This window comes from Natrix helvetica (genome assembly GCF_964273705.1).
Source record: "Natrix helvetica genome assembly, chromosome: 5".
Taxonomy (NCBI): domain Eukaryota; kingdom Metazoa; phylum Chordata; class Lepidosauria; order Squamata; family Natricidae; genus Natrix; species Natrix helvetica.
The window spans coordinates 103,018,054-103,028,739 of NC_138551.1; positions in this window are offsets into that span (position 1 = coordinate 103,018,054).

Here is a 10,686-nt window from a genome sequence, read left to right on the forward strand (position 1 = left end):
AATTCTATTAAAATTTCCGCAAACCTTTTCAAACAAGCAAATATTAGTCCTCATGTTTTGTTATCGCTTTGATCAAAGCTAGAATAAACTCCGTATTCGGATCATGCCTTACATTTCAAAGACAAATACCAAATAATTTTAAGCAGTAGGAATAAAGGAATTTAATAGTAGAGTTCTGTAATTCGATCTTTTAAAGTTGACCTTTTTTTGACATATAAAAATACCAGTGCATTTTTCAAAAAAATTATTGGAATGCGTTTCAAATAAAAGATTCAATAAATAATACAATAGCGACTCTCTAGTTCTCTCTTAAGGCAGCCTTTCTGTTAAATTAGGGCTCATTTGATTGCCTGCTTCTTATGGAAATAATGTTGAAATGATATAAACATCTTACCGAGATGAATAAACTCCAGAACGGCAAGTGAGCAGGAAAAAATGATCTTTCTCTCCCCCCCACCCCCACGTGCAACCATGAAGCTTTGAAGAGTTCTGGGTGCAGAGGGAGGAGGGGCCTCCCTGGTCTGTGGCTGAGTGGCAGCCCTTCCCCCCCTCCGGCTCTGGCCACAGCCACATCTAACTCAATCATTCAGATTTTGGGCCATCACATTTAATTATTTCTTCAGTCTCCTCTGCTCCCATTCCACTTTCCCCCCCTCTTTGATATATGATGGCCAGGGTGATTTAAATCAAGTCAATTTAAATCACAATTTAAATCACTAGAAAAAAGCCTTGATTTAAATCATCTTGATAATTTTGAAAGAGCAACTGTCATCTCCGTCCTGCCATTTTGATTTTTGGTTCTGCCTTTGGATAGCTAACACCCTAGAAGATGGGCTCAAGATCCAGATGGATCTTGACAGGCTTGACCACTGGGCCCTATCTAACAAAATGAAATTCAATGTAGAGAAAAGTAAAGTCCTATACTTAGGTAAGAAAAACCAAAAGTACACATATAAACTGATTGAAATGAGGCTAAACCAGTAACTGTGAGAGGGATCTTGGAGTCTTAGTGGACAACCAGCTAAATATGAGCCAGGAGTGTGCAGCAGTAAGCCAAAAAAGCCAACACAATCCTAAGTTGCATTGTTGGTCATCACACTATAAAAAAGATGTTGAGATTCTAGAAAGAGTGCAGAGAAGAGCAGCATAGATGATTACTGGATTGAAGACTGAGGTGAGGCCAGCAGCCAGAGGTAGCCTGATTTACAGAGAGCAGAAAGTGTTTCTTTGCTCACTTGGGACAGGGGAATTTCTTCTTGACTCCCACATTCCCTTTTAATGAGGCATTATTTGCTGGGCGACTGAGTTTATTTATCCCAGATCACAACCTCTGTGGTTTGTCTTACAAAACTGCATCAGTTGCTATCCATCTTTGTATAACATTTAGAAAAGGGAAGCAAAAGAGGTTGTTGCTTTTCTAGTGCAAGTGTTTAAAACTTAACGTTTCAAATTAATAGTATTTCTTTACTTTTAAGCATGGGGTAGGTGATCATTTGTTTTCGGTGCGCCAAAATATCAGCAATGATTTGAGCCGCTGCATTTTTGTCACCCTTCACCCTCTGCAGAGCAGTGCAGGGGAAGGTGGCTGCACTGGATAAAGCCTACCTCACCTGCAAGGCCCTCGTCCCTTTTTCCCACCTGGGATGCCTCTCCACATGGGCCCAACTGCAATGCAAAGATACACCTGCAAATGCTGCACTTATCAAGCCCAGTGATCGTCCCTTGCCCTTGTCTTCTTTTTATTTGTTTCCTTCCCTTGTCAGTCAAAGCCAACACAATCCTAAGTTGCATTAACAGACGGATACAATCAAGATCAAGGGAGGTACTAATACCACTCTATAAAGCCTTAGTAAGACCACACCTAGAGTACTGCATCCAGTTTTGGTCACTACACTATAAAAAAAGATATTGAGATTCTAGAAAGAGTGCAGAGAAGAGCAACAAAGAGGATTAGGGGACTGGAGACTAAAACATGAAGAACGATTGCAGGAGCAGTGGGCATGGCTAGTCTAGTGAAGAGAAGGACCAGGGGAGACATGCTAGCAGTCTTCCAAGATTTGAGGGGCTGCCATGGAGAGGAGGGGATCAAGGTATTTTCCAAAGCACCTGAATAATGGATGGAAACTGACCAAGCAGAGATTCAACCTAGAAATAAGGAGGAACTTTCTGACAGTGAGAACAATCAACCCATTGAGCAGAAGTTGCCCTCAGAAGTTGTGGAAGCTTCATCACTTGAGACTTTCAAGAAGAGACTGGACTGCCATTTGTCAGAAATGGTATAGGGTCTCCTGCTTGGGTGGGGGTTGGACTAGATGATTATAAGGTCCCTTCCAACTTGTTAATCTGTATCTGTATCTATGAGGCCAGGCCATACCTGGAAGCCAAATTTAGGGGCCATAAATTTCTAGATGGAGTTCTAACACAATAACCACCCCAACTCTTAACACATTTATCTTAGCAGAAGTATTACTGAAGAAAGTACGGAGAATAAACATTAAACTGAATTTTCCCACCCCCATCTCTGAATTCCAAATCTGGCGAGAAGCCATTGTCTGCTGACAACAAATGTATCAAAATAATAAAGTGTGTAGAAAATTATATTGCTGTCAATAATTTAATTTACACCAGACAACATTTTGACAAGGTAAGTGTTATATATGATCTTGCATTTAGTATAATATTTGGAAAATATATTCTAGGAAGTCAACATCTGATTACTGGAATCAACTTATATAATAATAAATGTCACAGTAGGTTACACACTAATTCAACTTTAATTGTCTTACTATAGAGGCAATGTGGAGGATAGTTAATAATCGCTGCATGTTCATTATAAGATGCCATTTCAAAGCAATGCCTGGCTTGGTGGTCAACATGGCTTACCCAAAAATCCCCTTGGTAGAATGGGAAAGGTTGAGTGCCAAAGAATTGAGGCCTTTGAACAATGGTGCTGGAGAAGACTCCTGCGAGTCCCTTGGACTTCAAGGCGATCCAACTGGTCAGTCCCAGAGGAGATCAACCCTGACTGCTCTTTAGAAGGCCAGATCCTGAAGAGGAAACTCAAATACTTTGGCCACCTAATGAGAAGGAAGGACTCCCTGGAGAAGAGCCCAATTCCGGTAAAGACTGAGGGCAAAAGAAGAAGGGGACAACAGAGAATGAGGTGGCTGGATGGAGTCACCAAAGCAGTAGGCATGAGCTTAAATGGACTCTGGGGGATGATAGAGGACAAGAAGGCCTGGAGGAATGTTGTCCATGGGGTCGCGATGGGTCGAACACAATTTTGCAACTAACAACAACAAATTTGATAACCCTTGATTGAATAGGTTGCATGAATATTTTGATTGATTGATTGATGATTGATTGATTACATAACATCAAGACCCTGTTGAGTCTTAGCAGCACCAAAACAGAATTTCTCCAGGAGGATCGGTCCTCAGCTGGTACTTGGGGTCTCCAATGGTGCACCCAGCGCCACCGTAATAGAGTCCACCCTATGTGATGACTAGAGCAGTGCGGAAAAGTGGGATGCTCCTGCCCTCCACCCCCTGCCCTCTTGCCCTCTTCCAGGTAGCTCCATCCCGCTCCATCCCACTCCGTGCCTCCTCTTTCTCCTCCCCCCAAAATGTTCCCTTCCGGGTGGCCTGTTTCAGGAGTTACTCTTTATTCATTATTCGTGGTTCTGTAACTCTTGGGGTTCCCACCACATTTCTGGCACGGTGGATGACACTGGAATGATCCCCAAGGAAAAAGGGGGGTTTTTTCTCAAGAGCTTGAAGGCCTTATGGAGGAGAGTCTGAGAAGACTCAGATTAATCTCTTTTTTGGGGGGAGAGGGATTCTTGTCTTCATGCATCTGAATTCGGTGGGAGACATAGGTTGAGTCAAGGATCTAAGTAACACTCCGAGGCTTGAGTTTCTTCAAAATTACATTTTATTAGAGATGTCACATTGGCACATCTGGGAAAACCCGAATCTGAAAGTTTCCAGGTTTTCCCCACCCAATTGAAAATCCAAGCCCCTGCCCAGAACCCACATGTCCATCACATGATCCAATCAGGCACTGTTCCAATTGGATATGCCTCCCAGTTACACCACTCCAGGTGCAGGCAGATTGTCCTTGACTCTCTGAGAAAGGAATGTTATTATGACTATATATCTCCCCAGGTCCTGTTCTGACCTAGGCTTCCCCAAAAAGCAGGAAGCAGATTGCTGGTCCGGATGAAACCCCTTTTATTAAATGAATGTGAATTCCTCTCATTTACATTCAGCAAAGACCTGGTAAAGACTTTCAAAGGTGAAGTTATGACCACAGACCTTATCTAGCTTGGAAAGCTTCCATGTAAATATTTTCCAAATGCAATGCTGTGCAAGGAAAGAGTTGACACAGAGTCTCTGAGATTCACGGACAGATCTTCACACTCCTGAAACAAATGAACAAACAAATTGTTCCCTGCAAAAGCCCACTCCCCTTTCACTCCTCTTTTATTTCCTATGGGAAGGACCATTCACTGCCCATTTATGGCCTTACTCCCAAGTCGACCCTGATTTCTCAGCTTTTTTCTTTTCTTCTGGCAGCTCTGGGCATGTGCACACTGGGAACAGGCTCCAGCTGTTCCTCTGCCTCACTGCTGTCTAGCTTCGAAGGCAGCTGAAAACTGCCAGACGGCCTTAGTCTCCTCTCTGCCTCCGATGCAGAGCCCTCGTCTGAGTCTTCCCCAGCCTCCAGGACTTGCCCATGTTCCTCCCCAACCTCCTCACTGTCCGACTCTGCTGCCAGCTCCACTTGCCACTGGCGGGCCACAACAGCTTCATACAATCCCCCCTGAAGATCCAATGCCCAAGATGCCTTCCAGGCCTGACAGATTGGGCTCGGCCGGACTTGTCCTCAGTGTGTTTATTCATGAGTTATGGAGTACATTGACTGGATTCAGAATCTGGGCAGAATTGACTCCAGATTTACTGCTCCCAGGTCCCGTCCCAGGTTGCTGGAGTATTTGAAAGGCTTGTGAAAGGCATACCTGGTGTTTGTGGGTGTTCTTTTTATTCTATTTTTTTAACCTGAAGAAGAAAGGAGAAAATCCAGAAGACAAGCTCAAGATACAGAAGGATCTTGACAGACTTGAACATTGGGCACTATCGAACAAAATGAAATTCAGTGGTGAAAAAAGTAAGGTTCTACATTTAGGAAAGAAAAACAAAATGCACAGGTACAGTATAGGTGGTACCTTGCTCATTAGTAGTAACTGTGAAAGGGATCTTGGAGTCCTAGTGGACAACCATTTAAATAGGAGCCAGCAGTGTTCAGCAGCTGCCAAAAAGCAAATACAGTTCTAGGCTGCATCAACAGAGGGATAGAATCAAGATCACGTGAAGTGTTAATACCACTTTATAATGCCTTGGTAAGGCCACACTTGGAATCCTGCATTCAGTTTTGTTTGCCACAATGTAAAAAAGATGTGGTGACTCTAGAAAAAGTGCAGAGAAGAGCAACGAAGATGATTAGGGGGCTGGAGGCTGAAACATATAAAAAACGGTTGCAGGAACTAGGCATGGCTAGTCTACTGAAGAGAAGGACTAGAGGAGACATAATAGCAATCTTCCAATATCTGAGGGGCTGCCTTAAAGAAGAGGAAGTCAAGCTATTCTCCAAAGCACCTGAGGGTAGGACAAGAAGCAATGGGTGGAAACTAATCAAGGAGAGAAGCAACCTGGAATTGAGGAGAAACTTCCTGACAGTTAGAACAATCAGTGGAATGACTTCCCTCCAGAAGCTGTGAGTGCTCCAACACTGGAAGTTTTTAAGAAGATGTTGGATATCCATATATGTCTGAAGTGGTGTAGGGTTTCCTGCCTAAGCAGGGGGTTGGACTAGAAGACCTCCAAGGTCCCTTCCAACTCTATTCTATTCTAAAAAGGGAAAGGATTTTTCAGTAGCGGAAACCAGGGGGCATGGGTGGCTCCCTCCCTCCATTCCCAAAAATGACAGTAGCTCTTGGTCCCCCCCCCCCCATGCGAGGAGACCATGGTGAGAAGTCAGTGCCTTTGCTGTTCCTCCCAGGTGTGAGCTCATCTCTGCGTTCCTGCCCTCCCTCCAAGAGAGAACCCTGCTGGGCTTTTTGGACCCACGCCCCAGCACCCGGAGGCCCTTGATGGTAGCTGGGATGTCAGCATTGCTGGCCTGCTGCCAGCTGCCCACACATTTCCTTGCCCAAGGGGTGTGTGTGTGTGTGTGTGTGTGTGTGTGTGTGTAGGTGGAGGTTCTCACCCTCAGCCTTTCAAGTGGACCAGGAAGAAAAGTGCAACAAAGCCCTCCGTTCTTTTTCTCTTTTCCTTCCAAAGAGCTGGGAAACAAATGGGAATTCATTCTCCTTCTATCTCCCCTGTGCAACCCCCCACTTTCCCCTGCTGAATCAAAGCCCGTCTGCCGGCAATAAAGGGGCCTGAATTTTCTGTATTGTCCTTAAATTTGGGCCACCCATTGGGAAGATGCGGTCCGGTGATGTAATAGTACCTAAATATGTAACACCCCAAGCTGGCTAATGTTACTCAAAAAGTGCAGCGCAAACTTGGATAAATTTCCTTGGAAGTGAGTTGCTCAGTAAGTGCAGAGAGAGAGAGAGAGAGAGACAAAGAGAGAGAGAGAGAAAGACACACAGAGAAAGAGAGAGGTAGAGAGACAGAGAAAGAGAGAGAATGAACACAGCAGAGAGACAGAAAGAGAGACAGACAGAGACACAGAGAGACATAGAGAGAGACACACACAGAGAGAGAGACAGAAAGAGAGAGAGAGAAACAGAAAGAGAGAGACAAAGAGAGACAGTAAGAGACACACACAGAGAGAGACAATGAGAGACAGAAAGAGGGAGACAGACAGACAGAGACAGGGAGAGAGACTGAGAGAGAGAGACAGAGAGACACAGAGAGATAAAGACAGAAAGAGAGGGAGAGAGACTGACAGACAGAGAGACAGCAGACAGACAGACAGACAGAGACAGACTGAGAGACAGAAAGAGAGAGAGAGAGGCAGAGAGACAGAAAGAGGGAGACAGAGAGAGAAAGAGAGAGGCAGAGAGACAGAGAAAGAGAGAATGAGAGAGGCAGAAAGAGAGAGAGAGACAGAGAAAGACAGAGAGAGACAGAGACACATAAAGAGAGAGAGACAGACAGAGAGAGACAGACAGAGAGACAGAGAGAGACACAGAGAGAGACACACAGAGAAAGACAGATAGAGAGACACACAGAGACACACACAGAGACAGATAGAAAGAGAGAGAGAGAGAAACATAAAGAGAGAGACAAAGAGAGACAGAGAGAGACAGAGAGAGAGACACACAGAGAGACAATGAGAGACAGAAAGAGGGAGACAGACAGACAGAGAGACAGACAGAGAGACTGAGAGAGAGAGACAGAGAGATAAGACAGAAAGAGAGAGAGAGACTGACAGACAGAGAGACAGACGGAGACAGACAGACTGAGAGAAAGAGAGAGAGAGAATGAGAGAGAAAGAGGGAGACAGAGAGAGAAGCACACAGACAGAGAGAAAGAAAGAGACAGAGAGAGGGAGAGAGAGGGAGGAAGAGAGAGAGAGACAGACAGACAGACAGAAAGAGAGACACACAGAGAGAGAGAGAGACAGAGAGAGAGACACACACACAGAGAGAGACAGGGAGAGATAGGAAGAGAGAGAGAGAGAGACGGGGAGAGATAAAGATGGAGACACGGAGAGACAGAGATAGGAAAAGAGAGAGAGAGAGACAGAGAGAGAAACAGAAAGAGACACACAGAAAGAGACAGAGAGACAGAAAGAGAGAGTGATAGATAGATAGATAGATAGATAGATAGATAGATAGATAGATAGAGAGAGAGAGACAATGAGATATAGAAAGAGGGACACACACACACACACACACACAGAGGCAGACAGGCAGACAGAGAGAGACTGAGAGACAGAGTGTGAGACAGAGAGAGACAGAGAGACAGAGAGAAACAGAGAGAGACTGAGAGAGAGAGAGAGAGCCAATTTCCTTCTTAAAGGAAAGTTTGTCTCTCGCCAAGAGTGTCCAAGTGAGGGTTTCCATATAGAAAATGGAAGATGGTTCCTCCTCTTCCACATCTGAAAAACGTCAGTGAAACCTTTGGGTTCAGTCTTGATATCAGTCAATTTCTTTGGGTCAATAATTATAGGATAACAGCATAAAAAGTAGCTTTCCTTCATGGTAGCCAAAGTAGGAGAGGGTTAATCTTCCTTGGCATTTAGTTGATTGTTATCAGGGCAGTTAAAAACGCAATAATACTATTTGCTTTCTGTTGTCCTTTTTTTAAAACCGATGCCATAAAGATAATTGAAGGATGCAGGGCGTAGCATTTTTAACAGATTGCCCCCAGTGGTGGCTTTGATCCGTTTTACCCGTGTGAACCTCCTTGCATATTTTCAGAGGATCCCTCCAAGTCTCAAGGAGTTTTTCGGCAAATTTAGGGACCAGCGGAATGAGGAAAGATTGGGTGGCCAAACAGGGGTGGGCTGCTACTGGCCTTACTGCCAGTTCGGCGTCCATGTTCATTTACACCTAGAATGGTCTGCGCATGCACAGAACGTTAGAAAAGGGGAGGAAAATAACATTTCTGCAATGGAGATTGTTCTGCCTGTGTGCAGAACCAAAAATAAAGATGGCGCCGCTGACAATAGAACCGGTTTCAGGTGCGTGGGCAGTTGAGTTACAACCTACTCGTCTGAACTGGTAGGAACCCACCTCTGTGGCCAAAGCAGAAGAGCCTTCTGGAGCCAGAAGCCCACCCATGAAGGCAACATGGAAGGTTTGCTTCTGCCATGACATCTTGGCCCCTTTCCCATGCGGAGTGTACATCACACTGTTAGCCTCCCCCTGGGTCGCTTGAAGGGGCGGCTCTTGTACAGCCAAATCCTAAGCAGCCAAAGTCTAATTCTTGTCAGTGTGGAAATGAATGCATTTGTCCTTTTGCCAAGCCGTGGACTCTGGGGTGCATCTCATTTGCATTATTCTACTTCAGGGGTGTCAAATGTGATTTCATTGAGGTCCACATCAGGATTGTGTTTGATCTCCCGGGGCTAAAGTGGGCATGTTCAGGGTGAAAAAGTCACTAACACACTAACAGCCTGAAAAAGTCTGGAAAAACATCCAAAAAACAGACCATTTTTCTGGCTGTTTTCTGGCCGTTTTTCAGGCTGTTTTTGGCCCCAAAACAGCATAAAAACAGCCTGAAGATACCCCAGAAAATTGCCTGAAAACAGCCCCAAAATGCCCCAAAACCCAGGCATGCATGCACTGGCCAGCTGGTCTTTTGGTTTCTGGTGCTCCAGTGTGCGAACGCACGCACATGCATGCACTTTCCGGTTTGTGCACTCGGTGCCAAAAAGGTTCACCATCACTGTTCTAAAGAATAGATTTCGGAATCTGTGATTTTATATCATTATAGTTTTGCTGTAAATCATTGTAGTTTTGTTACGTCGAAAAGCGTTGTTGGCAAACCCGGATGGAATCTGTTTCTGATTTAAAAAGCAAGGAAACACGGAGTTCCCTAGATAAAGCATCACTGCTTGGTGATAACATCAGGAGTAGAACGCACCGAGCACCTGAACAGAAATCAAAGACAGTTTAGCTACTTGTTCCTACGTGGGGAACCTGCTTGGACTTATCTGCACAGAACATTTAAGAACTTCTGTTCCTCTCACCATTTCTAGCTCTTCCATACACACACACACACACCTCTTTCTTTTCAGGGCTAAAATAAAATTCTTAAGGCAGGCGTGGGAGAAGTTAGGTAGACTTTGGTGCAATACGGGGGAGATCGGAAGTAGAGCAACAACATTTCTGACCCACAATTAGAGGTGGGTTGCTCCCGGTTCGGCCCAGTTCGGCCGAACCGGTAGTGGAATTCAGGCCTGAGGCATAGAACTGGCAGCGACCCAGGCCTGCCACGCCCCCGAACCAGTTCCCTCACTGCCGCTGGGCCGCTGCCATTTTGCTTTTTAGTGACTGCGTGTGTGCAGTTCACTGTAAATTGTTCTGCACATGCGCAAAGAACAATTTACATTGAAATGCACGTGCGGGTTGCAAACCAGTAGTAAAACTGGCAGCAACCCCCTGCCCACAATCTTATTGTAACAGATACCTTTGGAGAGAAACATATTGATTCAGACTGCAACGGCAGAGTTGCAAGTGAGCCAGAGGTGGGTTCCTACTGGTTCAGCCCGGTTCGGCCGAGTAGGTAGTAACTCGGCAGTACACGCGCCTGAAGCGGTTCTATCCTCAGCGCTGCCATCCTGATTTTCTGTTTTGCACATGCCCAGAACAATCTTCATTGAAAAAATGTACTTCTCTCCCCCTCCCCCACTTTTTAATGTTGTGCACATGCGCAGACCTTTTTGGGTGCAAATGCACATGTGCACGGAGTGTGCATCTGGCGTGCACACAAGCGAAGTCAGCAAATTTGGGGGGGGCACCGAACCGGTAGTAACTCACCCCTGAAGTGAGCATCAACGCACTGCTATGGGGGGGAACAATGAATCGGTCTCTGATTTCTTTCCTGCTGGCAGCTGACAGGGCAAGAATTGGCGGCTCTTGGTGGGGTCCTTTGCGCTACCAAAGTGCAGCAGAGAAACTGAATGGCCATTCTTGCCGCAGAGAGAGATGCGTGTTTTCCCTTC